We start from the raw sequence: 14,408 nt of genomic DNA, 5'->3' as shown, positions 1-14,408 counted from the left end.
TTGAAAGTCATTTTGGACTCACCGCTGTCCATGGAGGTGCAAGTCAATTATGTGTCCAGGGCAGGTGTCTACCAGCTCCATCTGGTACACAGGCTGAGACCCTATCTACCCACAGACTGCCTCGCCAGAGTGGTGCATGCTCTAGCTATCTCCCGCTTGGACTACTGCAATGCACTCTGCATGGGGCTACCTTTGAAGGTGACCAGGACACTACAACTAATCCAGAATGCAGCAGCTAGACTAGTGACTGGGTGGGGGGGCGCCGAGACCACATAACACTGGCCTTGGAAGACCTACATAGGCTCCCAGTTCGTTTCCGAGCACAATTCGAAGTGATGGTGCTGACCTTTAAAGCCCTAAACAGCCTCAGTCCAGTATATATGGAGTGTGTCCACCCTCATTGTTCTACCCAGCGCCGAGGGCCTTCTGGCAGTTCCCTCACTATGAGAAGCCAAGTTACAGGGAACCAGGCAGACAGCCTTCTCGGTAGTTGCACCCACCCTGTGGAACGCCCTCCCATCAGATGTCAAAGAGAAAAACAACTACCAGACTTTTAGAAGACATCTTAAGGCAGCCCTGTTCAGGGAAGTTTTTAATGTTTGATGCATTACTGTATTTTAATATTTTGTTGGAAGCCGCCCAGAGTGGCTGTGGAAGTCCAGCCAGATGGGTGGGGTATAAATAAATTATTATTATTATTATTATTATTATTATTATTATTATTATTATGAACACAACTACTTTATAATAGCCACGGGAAATCCAGAAAGTATAAAGCAATGCAACTGCATTGTTTCCAAACTATACATGAATCCTTCCCAAAATATAATTACAAGCAAGCCTCTTACATATGTATGCAAACTCAATGAAAGATGTGAGCTTGCTTTTGCCGGGTACCGTAATCTCATTTGTAAATCTAATCTGAGACAAACTATCATTTCCTCATCAACACAAAGAAGCCTTTCTCTTTTCTGATCTTTCGTATTTGTCAGAGTTGAAAATCCCTGTATCACCAGACAAAGGAATTTCCATAATATGTCACTCAGCATCACCATCAAACAAATTGCTCACGGTCAAGCCACTGGTGGGCTTAATCAATATTTCAGCTATTGTATGTGGGGAGTTTTCTGTTGAGCAATCAATTCAGCCACTTGGCAAGATATAAACTCATCTTTTCTGAGAATTTTACTTGTGTGGGATTGTTGTTTTTTAAAAAAGTATGATCCTTGTCATTTCTACTGCTCCAAAAGCCTTTCAAAATATTGAACATTCTTGTTTGCCAAATTTCCATGTTTTGACAACAGATGTATTTTCTTCCCATCTGGGGCCCCATTGGAATTGGAAAGCATCTCACTACACATCAAACACAGAGGTTGAGAGACATTTCAATCTCCAGTCCATGTGAAACCAAGATTCAGAGCTATCCACACATTGTCGACAAACTTTCTTTTGCTTGGGCCTGCTGTTGTTGTTGTTGTTTAGTCGTTTAGTCGTGTCCGACTCTTCGTGACCCCATGGACCAGAGCACGCCAGGCACTCCTGTCTTCCACTGCCTCCCGCAGTTTGGTCAAACTCATGCTGGTAGCTTTGAGAACACTGTCCAACCATTTCGTCCTTTGTCGTCCCCTTCTCCTTGTGCCCTCCATCTTTCCCAACATCAGGGTCTTTTCCAGGGAGTCTTCTCTTCTCATGAGGTGGCCAAAGTATTGGAGCCTCAGCTTCGGGGTCTGTCCTTCCAGTGAGCACTCAGGGTTGATTTCCTTCAGAATGGAGAGGTTTGATCTTCTTGCAGTCCATGGGACTCTCAAGAGTCTCCTCCAGCACCAGAATTCAAAAGAATCACTTTTCGGTGATCAGCTTTCTTTATGGTCCAGCTCTCACTTCCATATATCACTACTGGGAAAACCATAGCTTTAACTATACGGACCCTTGTTGGCATTGGGTCTGCTACTGGTGTCAAATTAAATGGGTCTTTTCTACTCTACTCCACTGAAATGTTTGAATGTTTCTTTAATTGTCCTTGAATCTTCCCACCACATTTGCCACACCCTCTGAGAACCATTGTTCTACACCAGGGGTCCTCAACCTTTTTAAACAGGGGGCCAATTCACCAACACAGGCATTGAAATGTTGTGAATTTTCAAAGTTATGGTGAAAAATTGAGTATCATGCGTGTGCAATATTTTCTTTCAACACTGGTTCGGAATATATTTCAGGAATCTGTCCATAGGGGGAAAAATACAGATTTCAGAACAGAGATGGGGAACGTGTGCGCCTCCTGACGTTGTTGAACCTCCTCTCTTCCTCATCATGCAGGATGTTTTCAATTATTTTATGCACAAATCACCTTGAGACAGTTCTTAGAAATGTTCTCCTCTCTTGCCCCTCCTTGACTCCAATTAATATTATTGTTTGTTTGCTTTTGAATTCTGGTGCTGGAGGAGACACTTGAGAGTCCCATGGACTGCAAGAAGATCAAACCTCTCCATTCTGAAGGAAATCAGCCCTGAGTGCTCACTGGAAGGACAGACCCCAAAGCTGAGGCTCCAATACTTTGGCCACCTCATGAGAAGAGAAGACTCCCTGGAAAAGACCCTGATGTTGGGAAAGATGGAGGGCACAAGGAGAAGGGGACGACAGAAGACAAGATGGCTGGATAGTGTTCTTGAAGCTACCAGCATGAGTTTGGCCAAACTCCGGGAGGCAGCGGAAGACAGGAGTGCCTGGTATGCTCTGGTCCATGGGGTCACAAAGAGTCGGACACGACTAAACAACAACAACATGTCAATGAATCCACCTAGTCCTGTAGCTTTGCAGATTATCAAAGATATGAGATTTGCACGTTTTATCTGGTCAGGTACTCCATGTGACCTCGTCATTGAGGTGCAGCTGAGGTGCACATCCCCCGCCGTAAAGCACGATTTTCTCCATCAGTTCACCCCATGTCTGCCAATGGAACTTCCATGTCAAGCTGCAGTGAAGCTGTTGTGCAGTTTTTTCATTCCTCCTTTTGGGAATGAAGCAGAACAACAAACCCACATGCCTGCTCTTTCTCTCGATGTCCAGCAGCACCTGGTTCCAAAGATGGCATATGCTTGGCTGCCACCTGGTGCCAAGTTAGAGTATAAATCTTTATGAAAACACACAAAGGAATCGGCAAGCAATAATAATACAGTGGTACCTTGGGTTACAGACACTTCAGGTTACAGACGCTTCAGGTTACAGACTCCGCTAACCCAGAAATAGTGCTTCAGGTTAAGAAGTTTGCTCCAGGATGAGAACAGAAATCGTGCAGCAGCGGCACAGTGGCAGTGGGAGGCCCCACTAGCTAAAGTGGTACCTCAGGTTAAGAAAAGTTTCAGGTTAAGAACGGACCTCCAGAACGAATTAAGTTCTTAACCCGAGGTACCACTGTGCAGCGGACCCGCCGGATATGAACTAATTTGTACCCCAAAAAGTCTGCAACATGAGGCGCCAATTCTGCGCACACGGCAAAACCCATAAGTATACACTTTTTGCTGCGTTCGCAACCCAAAAGTTACAATACCTGAAGGTAACGTAACCCAAGGGTCCACTGTAATAATAATAATAATAATAATAATAATAATAATAATAATAATAAATTATTTCCTTGACATCTGATGGGAAGGTGTTCCACAGGGTAGGTGCCACTACCGAGAAGGCCCTCTGCCTGATTCCCTGTAACTTCTCACAGTGAGGGAACCGCCAGAAGGACCTCAGATCTGGACCTCATTGTCCAGGCCGAACGATGGGGGTGGAGACGCTCCTTCATGCAATGGAATGGAATGATTAAGTGCAAGAATCAGCATGAACACCTCCCTTGTTCTCTTATAATGGCAATGGCGCCCACCTGAGAGGTGCCGGAACTGAGTTCCAGTGAGTTTCAGCTGAGGGGGAAGTCCTGGTCATCAGTATGCTGATGACACCCAGTTTTATTTCCTTATCTTTCATTTTTTGCAGGTGAGGTGGTAGAAAGGGCCGGCGAGCTCTCTTGGCTCACCTGGAGCATCTGTCAGCCGGCTTTGAAGGGCGGGCTGAAAATCCTAGGCACCTAGAAAACTACGCTATGCAAGGCAAGCACTTTAGGGTGGGCGTGCAAAGGAGGAAGCTTTTTATTTTAAAAAATCAGTTTTTATTAGTTTTCATACATATATCATACATTATTCAACTTAACCAAACATTTGTTTTGTAAATTCCCTTCTCCCCTTGGCTTCCCTCCATTTCCGTTTCTGGTTTCACTTATGGCTTTCTGCTGCTTATATATAGTAGTATACAGTGGACGCTCCAGTTGCGAACATGATCCGTGCGGGATGCACGTTCGCAACCCGCAGTGCCGCATCTGCGCACGCGCGAGTTGAGATTTGGCACATTTGCGCATGTGCAAAGTATGATTTAGTGCTTCTGCGCATGCGCAAGCGCCAAAACCCCAAAGTAACCCGTTCCAGTACTTCCGAGTTTCGGCGCATCTGTAACCTGAAAAAACGTAACCTGAAGTGTCTGTAACCCGAGGTATGACTGTATTATCAGATTGTTATCTTTCTTGTTCTCTCTAATTACCTTCTAATTGAACTTTAATTAACCTTTTTATTTTTCATGATTGATGACTTCAGGAGTAGCAGGGGAAAGGAGTCCTGTTGAATGTCGAAACCAGGCAAGGAACATGTTATGTATTGAAGTTCTCACCCTGGCCAAAAGGAGTGTCATGTATGTAGTTTTCACTCAGGTCCACGTCAGTTACTTTAGGCAGGAAACCCTGGGTTGTTGTTGCTACAGTGTTGACAGCCGGCTGCCTATAAAAGCAGGCCGGCTGAACTGTTTGCTGTTCAGTTCTGTTCCAGCTTACAAATAAAGAGCTGCTTTGGAGAAATCGCTGTGTCGTCTGCTATGTCCATCCACTATTTAACAGAACACTTTGGCCTCAATTGGATGATCCCAGTTTTTTACAGGGCAGGTGACAACCCTGGGCGAACCACAAAATGGTGTTCTCCCCAGACCCTGCTGCCAGGGAGGAAGGGATGGGTGAAGATCTACATCAGGAACCAGGGGGAAATAAAGATCTACATTGGATCTCCTGCCTTTGTGTATCATGCTTGTCTCATGGCTGGACCGGCCCTGGCCACAGAAGTCGTCTCAGAATATTCTGAGGCGGTTGGGGTAACAGCCTCCAGCCTCTAAGATGTGCCTCTTTGCTGCTGCCGCTGCTGCTATTTCCAGACAGTGTTTTTACACACACAGCAAAATTGGAAGCCATTTTGGCTTAGCCTTATAACATGGCTACTACAACACCTACTCCTATGAGACTACAGAATGCAGGGAACTATAGTCTGTTAAGGTGCTGAGTGTTGTGAGGAGACCCCTTGGCAGAGCTACAATCCACAGCAGACTTCAGTTCCCAGGATTATTTGTGGAAAGAGCAAGGTGCTTTAAAAGTGTGGCTCAAGTTTGCCCTGTCAATCATAAGTCAAAGAATACACTAGGATAACCTGGTAGCAATAGTGCCCTGAGGGATAGGAGATCTGCATGGTAGGAGAAATTGAAGAAATAATCAGCATGTTTATATTTTCTTAATTAATATTGAAATGTTTTGATTATTATTATTATTATTTTATTATACTGTATAATCTTTTCTTGGGAGTCGCCCAGAGCGTCTGGGGAAACCCAGCCAGATGAGCGGGGTAATAATAATAATAATAATAATAATAATAATAATAATAATAATTTATTTGTACCCCGCCCATCTGGCTGGGTTTCCCCAGCCACTCTGGGCGGCTTCCATAGAAACCAAAAATACACTAAAATATCACACATTAAAAACTTCCCTGAACAGGGCTGCCTTCTGAATAATAATAAATAACCATAATAAATGGCTGTTGTTCTTGTTCTTGTTCTTGTTAAATTTATACCCTGCCCTTCCTCCCAAAGATGCTCAGGGAGGCAAACACAAAATGTTATAACAATACAATTAAAAATAAGTGACATGAAACTTTTACAAACATTTTAGAAGGATTTAAAACATCTAAAAACAACCACGTGCCTTCACAGCTAATAATGTCAAACCCAAGCTCAGTTCCATAGAGAAGAAGAAGGAGGAGGAGGAGGAGGAGGAGGAGGAGGAGGAGGAGGAGGAGGAGGAGGAGGAGAGGAAGATACAAATACACTTGAATAAAGCTTCTAAAATTCTGATTTATTGGAAGAACTGAAAAAAGCTGCTAAAATCCTGCTTTACTGGAATTGTGGTTCTTTTCTTTTTGAAAACCACCTCTTTCATGTACAAATTCACTTCATCCGGTGTCCGATAAGATATCTAAAGTGGTAAACGACAGGATCTCTTGGACTTATGAAGGCAGCAGTATATTTTTAAAGTCTCTTGGGTATTATATGGATCTTCTTAGGGCAACCTTTGGTCCTGTCCCTTCTTGCCGCTGCTGGAGAAGGGGAGGGATGCTTCTCTAAGTGCACTCGGTGGGGATGGCAGTGGGCTGTTCGGCCGTGTGCTTGGCCAACTCCCTTTCCATGGCCTCCTTCAAGGCGGCTTGGACTTCGTCCCCGCTGATGGGGTTCTGCTCCTCTTTCTGGCTCAAGGCCTCTACTTGGGTCGCCACGTGATTGTATAAGTCCGCCAGCAAGGTCTTTATCAAATCTCTGGCCTTGGCCTCCATGCGCACCTTGGGCAACTGGCGCAAAATTTTGGCGGCAAACAGCTTTGAGGAACAGATCTTTCGCGGCTGTCCACTGCTCCTTGACTTAGCGGTTGAGGTCCTCTTGGCTTGACGCTTCAAATGAGGCTTCTTCTTATGTTTTTGAGCCTGGAGCTTCTTCCAATTCCGTCTCGCTTGTTGGTTCTTCTTGTTCACATTCTTTCTCTTTGGAACCCTGGCTTTCTTTTTGCCTTGCTGTTTGGCTGCCATTGTTCTGTTCTCCTTAAGCTCCAGCCTTCAAATGTCACCATAGTTTTGTCAGCATGGGCATTTATAGACAATATAGCATGACAATGAAAGTGCCTTTAGCTTCACTGTAGCCAAGGAACCATTGTTACCCTGAACGGGACTATGACCTACCCTTACTATGATCTAGTTGTGAGTTTTGACAGTGGCTTCTGGCAGATATTAACTCATAGCTGTCAACTTTTCCCTTTTCTTGTGAGGAATCCTATTCGTAATAAGGGAATTTCCCTTTAAAAAAGGGAAACGTTGACAGCTATGTATTAACTGCACCTTGCCCTTTTAGTTTTACCACAGAAATCATAATTTCAACTAAGAAAAAAAATCAGCCAGGCTTCATCATCCCTAGGCATGTTTTGTGGGAATAAACATACAGTAGTACCTTGGTTGTCGAACGGAATCCCTTCCAGAAGTCCGTTTGACTTCAGAAAATGTTCAACAACCGAGGCACTGCTTCCGATTGGCTGCAGGAGCTTCCCGCAGCCATTCGGAAGCTGTGTCGGACGTTCAGCTTCCAAAGAACGTTTTCAAACCGAAACACTCACTTCCAGGTTTGCGGCGTTCAGGAACCAAAACGTTCGAGTCGCAAGGCATTCAAGAACCAAGGTGTACGACTGTAGAGGCCACTCGCCCCAAAGCTGATTTATCATCACAACTTGAGTTTCTGCACCGAAACAGTGTAAATCTGAGTACAGTCATACCTCGTGTTATGTCCGTTCAAGTTACGTTCTTTCAGGTTACGTCCCGCAGCGACCCGGAAGTACCGGAAAGGGTTACTTCCAGGTTTCGCCACTCACACATGCGCAGACACGCAACATGATGTCATGCGCATGCACAGAAGCGGCAAATCGCAACCCGCCGCTGTGGGTTGCGTTCTTTTCATGGTGCGAACGGGCCTTTGGAATGGATCCCGTTCGCAACCAGAGGTAATAATAATAATGATAATAATAATTTATTATTTGTACCCTGCCCATCTGGCTGGGTTTCCCCAGCCACTCTGGGCGGCTTCCACAAAGACCAAAAATACACTAAGATGTCACACATTAAAAACTTCCCTGAATAGGGCTGCCTTAAGATGTCTTCTGAATGTCTGGTAGTTGTTTATCTCTTTGACATCTGATGGGAGGGCATTCCACAGGGCGAGCGCCACTATCAAGAAGGCCCTCTGCCTGGTTCCCTGTAGCTTCGCTTCTCGCAATGAGGGAACCGCCAGAAGGCCCTCGGCGCTGGACCTCAGCGTCCGGGCCAGTGGCGTAGCGCGGGTTGTCAGCACCCGGGGCAAGGCAAGTAATTTGCACCCCCTAACCCGTGGATTTGCGCCCCCTAACCCTAACCCCCAGATACTGCGCCCGGTGCGGCCGGCCCCCAACTGCACCCCCCACGCTACGCCACTGGTCCGGGCAGAACGATGGGGCTGGAGACGCTCCTTCAGGTATACTGGGCCGAGGCCATTTAGGGCATTAAAGGTCAACGCCAACACTTTGAATTGTGCTCGGAAACGTACTGGGAGCCAGTGTAGGTCTTTCAAGACCGGTGTTATATGGTCTTGGCGGCCACCCCCAGTCACCAGTCTGGCTGCCAAATTCTGGATTAGTTGTAGTTTCCAGGTCATCTTCAAAGGTAGCCCCACGTAGAGCGCATTGCAGTAGTCCAAGCAGGAGATAACTAGTCTAGGTACCACTGTACGTAAAGACTATGGTCCTGGGATAGTCCTTCTGGTCCCGACTTTGCCACTGTTGGTGGTATAATAGAGAAGGCAGATCTCTGGACAGAAGCCAGCTTCAATGGTGAGATTCTCCTCTCTTGCCCCTCCTCGACTCCATCTAGTATTATTGTTTGTAAATGAATCCACCTAGTCCTGTAGCTTCGCAGGTGATAAAAGATGTGTGTGTATTGTTTTAGCTGGTCAATTACTCCATATGTGCCAGGCTGCCACCTGGTGCCAAGTTAGAGTATAAAGCACGAAGGAACGGGCGAGCGTTGCAATAAAGGTCCTAATCAGTGTAATACTTTACGTAACATCAACCCATTTAAAACAAAAGCAGAGTCCAGCGTTGAAGAAAGCTGCAGTAGTTCAGGGCGGGTCGATTTATTGTTTCAGTGCTGCGAGCAACAGGGGTAAAGGGATGTTTCGGACAAGGAGTTGTTTTTCTGCAACGATGGAGCGTACAGCCGCTCGAAGCAAAAGAGCGGGTTCCTAAGTGTTCTCAAAATATTTTATTTTGAGTAAATGCTGGTGCTTTGACTAATTGAAACTGTTTGCAAAACACATTCCCTGACCGGGAATCGAACCCGGGCCGCGGCGGTGAGAGCGCCGAATCCTAACCACTAGACCACCAGGGAAGCGACTGGTGAAGTTTTTCACTAGCTAGTATACAGTCTAGTAAATTAGGATATAGTTTTCCAAGTCTAGGTATGTTTTAGCAACATATGGAATCTGGGAAATCTTTAAAAAAAATAAGCTCTCTGCACGTTGTGTTACAAACCAGCAGATTGAAGGTTCTTTTTATAGTGCGGCAAGAAGAAAAACTACTATGAGTTGTCTTTCGTTTAAAAGCCAAAATTTCTGGAAAGTTTATGCTTTGCAGTCCTGGGGTTTAAGATTTCTATAGTTCTATAAAGAAGCCGCCCTTCCCTTTTCCCCGTTTTTTATTCTCTACTCCACAAAATGCACTCCAAGTAGCAAAAGGAACTTGAAAGCAAAAGCAGGACATGAAAGCCACCTTTGAACATAAACAAGAGAAAATGGTTTTTTTTCTCTCTCTCCTGGAATTTATTTTTAAGCTCTTTGGTGCGTAGGCTTTATGTATGCTTTAATGGGAAATAAATGAATAAAATAATTTTTTTTATTAAAAAAAAAAAAGGATGTGTCAGAAGTGGGATTTGAACCCACGCCTCCATTCGGAGACCAGAACACCCAGAGCCTGGGAAGGATACGAGCCTTGAGTCTGGCGCCTTAGACCACTCGGCCATCCTGACACTGACAGAAACATGCGGCGAACAAAGCACCCTAATGCTTGGCAGGCTGCTGCTTCTTAAGACAATGCATTCGTTCCATTTGAAAGGAAAGAAGGAGAAGTAATGCACAGGAATCGCCCTCCAACTGGGGAGAAAGAGGGGGAAACAACGCGGCGAAGCGCCCCGGATGCTCTCACTCGCACTTAACAGAGTCTGAGCGCTAAATCCCGGGCAGCGTCGAATCGTTCTATGCCCACCGAAAACCACAAAATTAAAACACCGCAGATCCGGCGGCTGATTTTCTGATCCGAATTGCCATTAAAAAAATATTCTAGGATTATTTTCCTCCCGGCAGAGTCACCTCCCTCGCCGATCTTTCCTGGAGCACCCAGATCCATGCACTTGTTTGCAATGCAATGCAACGGCGACTGTGCGCGTTGCAACGGAAGGCGCTTGTTGCGGTGCAATCGCGCCTCTTTAAATGCAAAATCTAAGGGACAAAGGAAGACCGGGAGTCGGGGGGAAAATGGATCGGCAGCCAAAATCAGTGGCCTCCTTCGAGCGTTTTACTATTATTTTGAGTTTTTACTCTCTTTTTATTTCCACCAGCCTTCACCAGCTTCACACGATATGGCAGCACCAACAGCGTTTACAAGATATACATAGATATCTATGTATACATAAAATACTATGATACATATACGGTAGATATATTATATATGTACACAGTACAGTATACTGTACATACTGAACTGTCATGAAATTCTACTCAATATTGATCCAGAACAGAACTCCAATGTATAGTTAGCAGAGTAAAAACTTAAAAAAACGTTGCAGGATTCCCAAAAATAGACCAGAGGCAATTAATATTTCATCCACCAGAGCTTTACTGCTACTGAAGGCAAATGAGCATAATGGTTACAAAATCCAATACATTCAGGATTGGCACTGCCCATAAGAAATCCAGCTGCAGCAGACTTAACTTAAACTTACAATAACTTATAAGTCTAAAACCTTTAACACTATGTACACATACTATGTACAGAACACCACACCAGAAGGAAGAGAGATAGAAAGAGAAACTGAAACCCAGGCTCCTTCTGGCCTCCCTTTTATAGTCAGCATGACCTTGGCAGAAGAGATAACAGAACCAGTTTAAGAGAGCTGTACTCAGCATCTCTGAAGGAATAACCCACCCCTCCCACATTCAGGGTGCCCGGCATCACGTCGTCATATGCATTACGTCATGCGCTGGGTGGGGGGTGCCAGGCGGGACGTTGTAGAGCAGCCAAAATGGGATTTTACATTATGAGCTTTATAACCCGTTTTCCTGTAACGTTTTTAAATATCTCTAGATCCAGCCTTGGTCTCATTTCCTCATCAGCCCCAGACAACATGGCTCAATGTTGAGGGATAATGGGAGCTGTGAGCCAACACCTGGAGGGCCACATCTGTTTGTCCATCCCTTCTTTAGATAAAGATGGTTGCCCCTTAAATGTCTCCTGCAGTAACCCTAATATCTGGCTTTATTGGAGGGAAAGGAAACCACACCCACGCTAAAGATCCTGGTAGAATCCCATTTTATTATATTCCTAAGAATAAGATGTTTCTTCTCCCAAAGGTTTTCCGGAGATGCAAGGATTCTTCTGCAGCTCAGATCCCTTCTTAGTTGATTCAGGATGGAGAGTAGTTGATCCCTGTACTCGCATGAGATGTTTCCTTTAAAGTGAAGAATTTCTCGGTCTCTTTAGAGTAGCATCAGGACTTTTCATTAGGTGGGTGTTTCTCTTGTTTCTTGCTTCGTAGGTTTCCTCCGTAGATCTCACTTCCGCCAGCCAAAGGAGACTGGGACAAATGTCCTATCGGCGCCGTGCCACTTTGCGGACAGTTTTCACCAGCTCCATGACTTGTTTCTTACGCAGCACGCGTTTGAGTGCTTTGTGTAGTTCCCTGGAGCCGATGGTGGAGGTCCTCTGGGCTCTCTTGCTGCTCTTAGCGTGGTTAGACACAGTGTTGTAGAACCTCCTTATGAAGGTGATCATCTTCCCTTTGGCCTTGGTCGATATGGGCACCCTGTCGCGGTGCAGCTGACTCAACACTTTAGAGATAAACTCATCGCAGGGATGCCTGACATCTTGCTTTACAGGTGCCATCACCTGGTCTACCACCTTCCACCGCCCCTGCTTCCCTTGGCTCAGATTTGGCTTTCTCTGCTTTGGCAGGAGCTTCCCATGTGCGGCTTTCCGAGTCGTCTGTTTCGTTCTCTTGGGAAGGCGGGTCCTCCTCCTCGTTGTTCTGCAAGCAGCAGCCATTGTCCTAATCGTCTCCTTTGGTTCTAGCTTCCACCTGACGATGCTACCATTGCTCTGAGCTTGGCTGACATACACTGGCTGGTGCTCAACTGAGGGGCCTGCTCTTATCCTATTGGGTGGACAATGTGCTGCCCAGGCATCCAATCAGACTCTGGCACGTCATAATGTACATCTCTGATCCTCATCTCTCCTGTATGCCAACAGGGGAGATTGTGACTCCCCATTTGCTCACTGCTCAGGGGGTAGGATTGAAACCAAATTTAAGCAGGAGTTGTTTGGCTCCTAGCATCTCCACTGGGCTGGCTGGCATGGCTGCAATGCTGCACCAGTCATTTGGGCTGTGAGGCAGCAGGGCACCAAAAGAGATGCCACTTTGGCTGCTGGGTGAATCACCTGGTTGGATGGGTAGAACAGTATGAGAAGATCCACATCTTGTCATGTGGCAGTGCCCCACAGATCTCCTGGCAAGCACAGCATCAAAAGAGGCATGTCTTTTGATGCTGCATGAGCCAGGTGATTCCTGGCACCCGGCCAGCTGCTCCATACCTGCTTCCACTGAAGGAAGCCCAGGCCAGCAAGCACACATACCATCTCCCCACTTCTTCCCTGGTGGGAATGGGAGCACCATTTTGTGGTTCACCTCAGGTGCCAAAATGTTTTGGGCCTTGCCTACAAAAGAACCTCTGCTTTCATTTCAGATTAACCAGATTGCTATGAGACGGGACTTATCTTTGCAGAAGCCATGCTGCTTCTAATTCAGCAAAGCTTTTTCTTCTAAATGCTGGGTTATTTTATCCTTAACAATACTTTCGACCAGTTTTCCTCTGAGAGATTTTAAATAGCCTGTAATTTCCAGGATCCCCAGCCCCCAGCCCAAATCCTCTTTTTTAAAGTTGGCATTATATTGGCTACTTCCCAGATAAAGATGGTTACCCCTTAAATGTCTTCTGCAGTAACCCTAAACCCCTTGCTTTATTGGAAGGAAAGGAAACCACATCCACGCTAAAGATCCTGGTAGAATCCCATTTTATTATATTCCTAAGAATAAGATGTTTCTTCTCCCAAAGGTTTTCCGGAGATGCAGGGATTCTTCTGCAGCTCAGAACCCTTAGTTTAGTCAGGATGGTGATCAACACAGTGCTCCTGTGAGATGATGTTTTCTTTAAAGTGAAGTATTTCTCGGTATCTTTAGGGTAGCATCAGGACTTTTCATCAGGTGGGTTTTTGTCTTGCTTTGTAAGGCTGGCGCATTCGTCTCTTCTCCCCCCGTGGATCTCACTTGCGCCAGCCAAAGGAGACTGGGACAAATGTTGTCCTATCGGCGCCGTGTCACTTTGCGGATGGATTTCACCAACTCCGTAGCTTGATTCTTGCGCAGCACACCTTTCAGTGCTTTGTGTAGTTCCCGCGAGCCGATGGTGGAGGTCCTCTGGGCTTTCTTGCTGCTCTTGGCGTGGTTAGTCATATTGTTATAGAACCTCCTTATGAAGGTGATCATCTTCCCTTTGGCCCTGGTCGATATGGGCACCCTGTCGCGGTGCAGCTGACTCAGAACTTTAGAGATGAACTCATCGCAGGGATGCTTCACGTCCTGTTTTACAGGTGCCGTTACCTGGTCTACCATCTTCCGCCCCTGCTTCCCTTGGCTCAGATTTGGCTTTCTCTGCTTTGGCAGGAGCTTCTTATGTGCGGCTTTCCGAATCGTCTGTTTCGTTCTCTTGGGAAGGCGGGTCCTCCTCCTCGTTATTCTGTAAGCAGCAGCCATTGTTCTAATTGTCTCCTTTGGTTCTAATTTCCACCTCAGGATGCTACCATTGCTCTGAGCTTGGCTGTCATACGCTGGCTGGTGCTCAACTGAGGGGCCTGCTCTTATCCTATTGAGTAGACAATGTGCTGCCTGGGCATCCAATCAGACTCTGGCATGTCATAATGTGCATCGCTGATCCTCATCTCTCCTGTCTGCTAGCAGGGGAGATTGTGACTCCCCATGTGCTCACTGCTCAGTGGGTAGGATTGAAACCAAATTTAAGCAGGGCCCCTAACATCTCCATCTGCTGCACCAGTCAGTTGAGCAGTGGGGCAGCAGGGCACCACAAAACACCCCTCTGTGGCTACTGCACTGCTGTACAAATCACCCAGTTGGTGGGGTAGTGTGGCACCAGAAAACACGTGTCTT

General features: G+C 46.1%; 1 protein-coding gene across 1 annotated transcript in view; it reads left to right on the top strand.

Moving 5' to 3' along the window:
• The window catches only part of LOC309336893 (L-amino-acid oxidase-like), a 268,023-nt gene that overhangs the window by 200,925 nt on the left and 52,690 nt on the right, over nucleotides 1–14,408 (top strand). The window lies entirely within an intron of this gene.

The sequence above is a fragment of the Podarcis erhardii genome (genome assembly GCF_964252035.2).
Source record: "Podarcis erhardii genome assembly, chromosome: 2".
Classification (NCBI taxonomy): Eukaryota; Metazoa; Chordata; class Lepidosauria; order Squamata; family Lacertidae; genus Podarcis; species Podarcis erhardii.
Note: the sequence above shows the minus strand (reverse complement) of the source record. Positions and strands in the feature narration are given on the sequence as shown.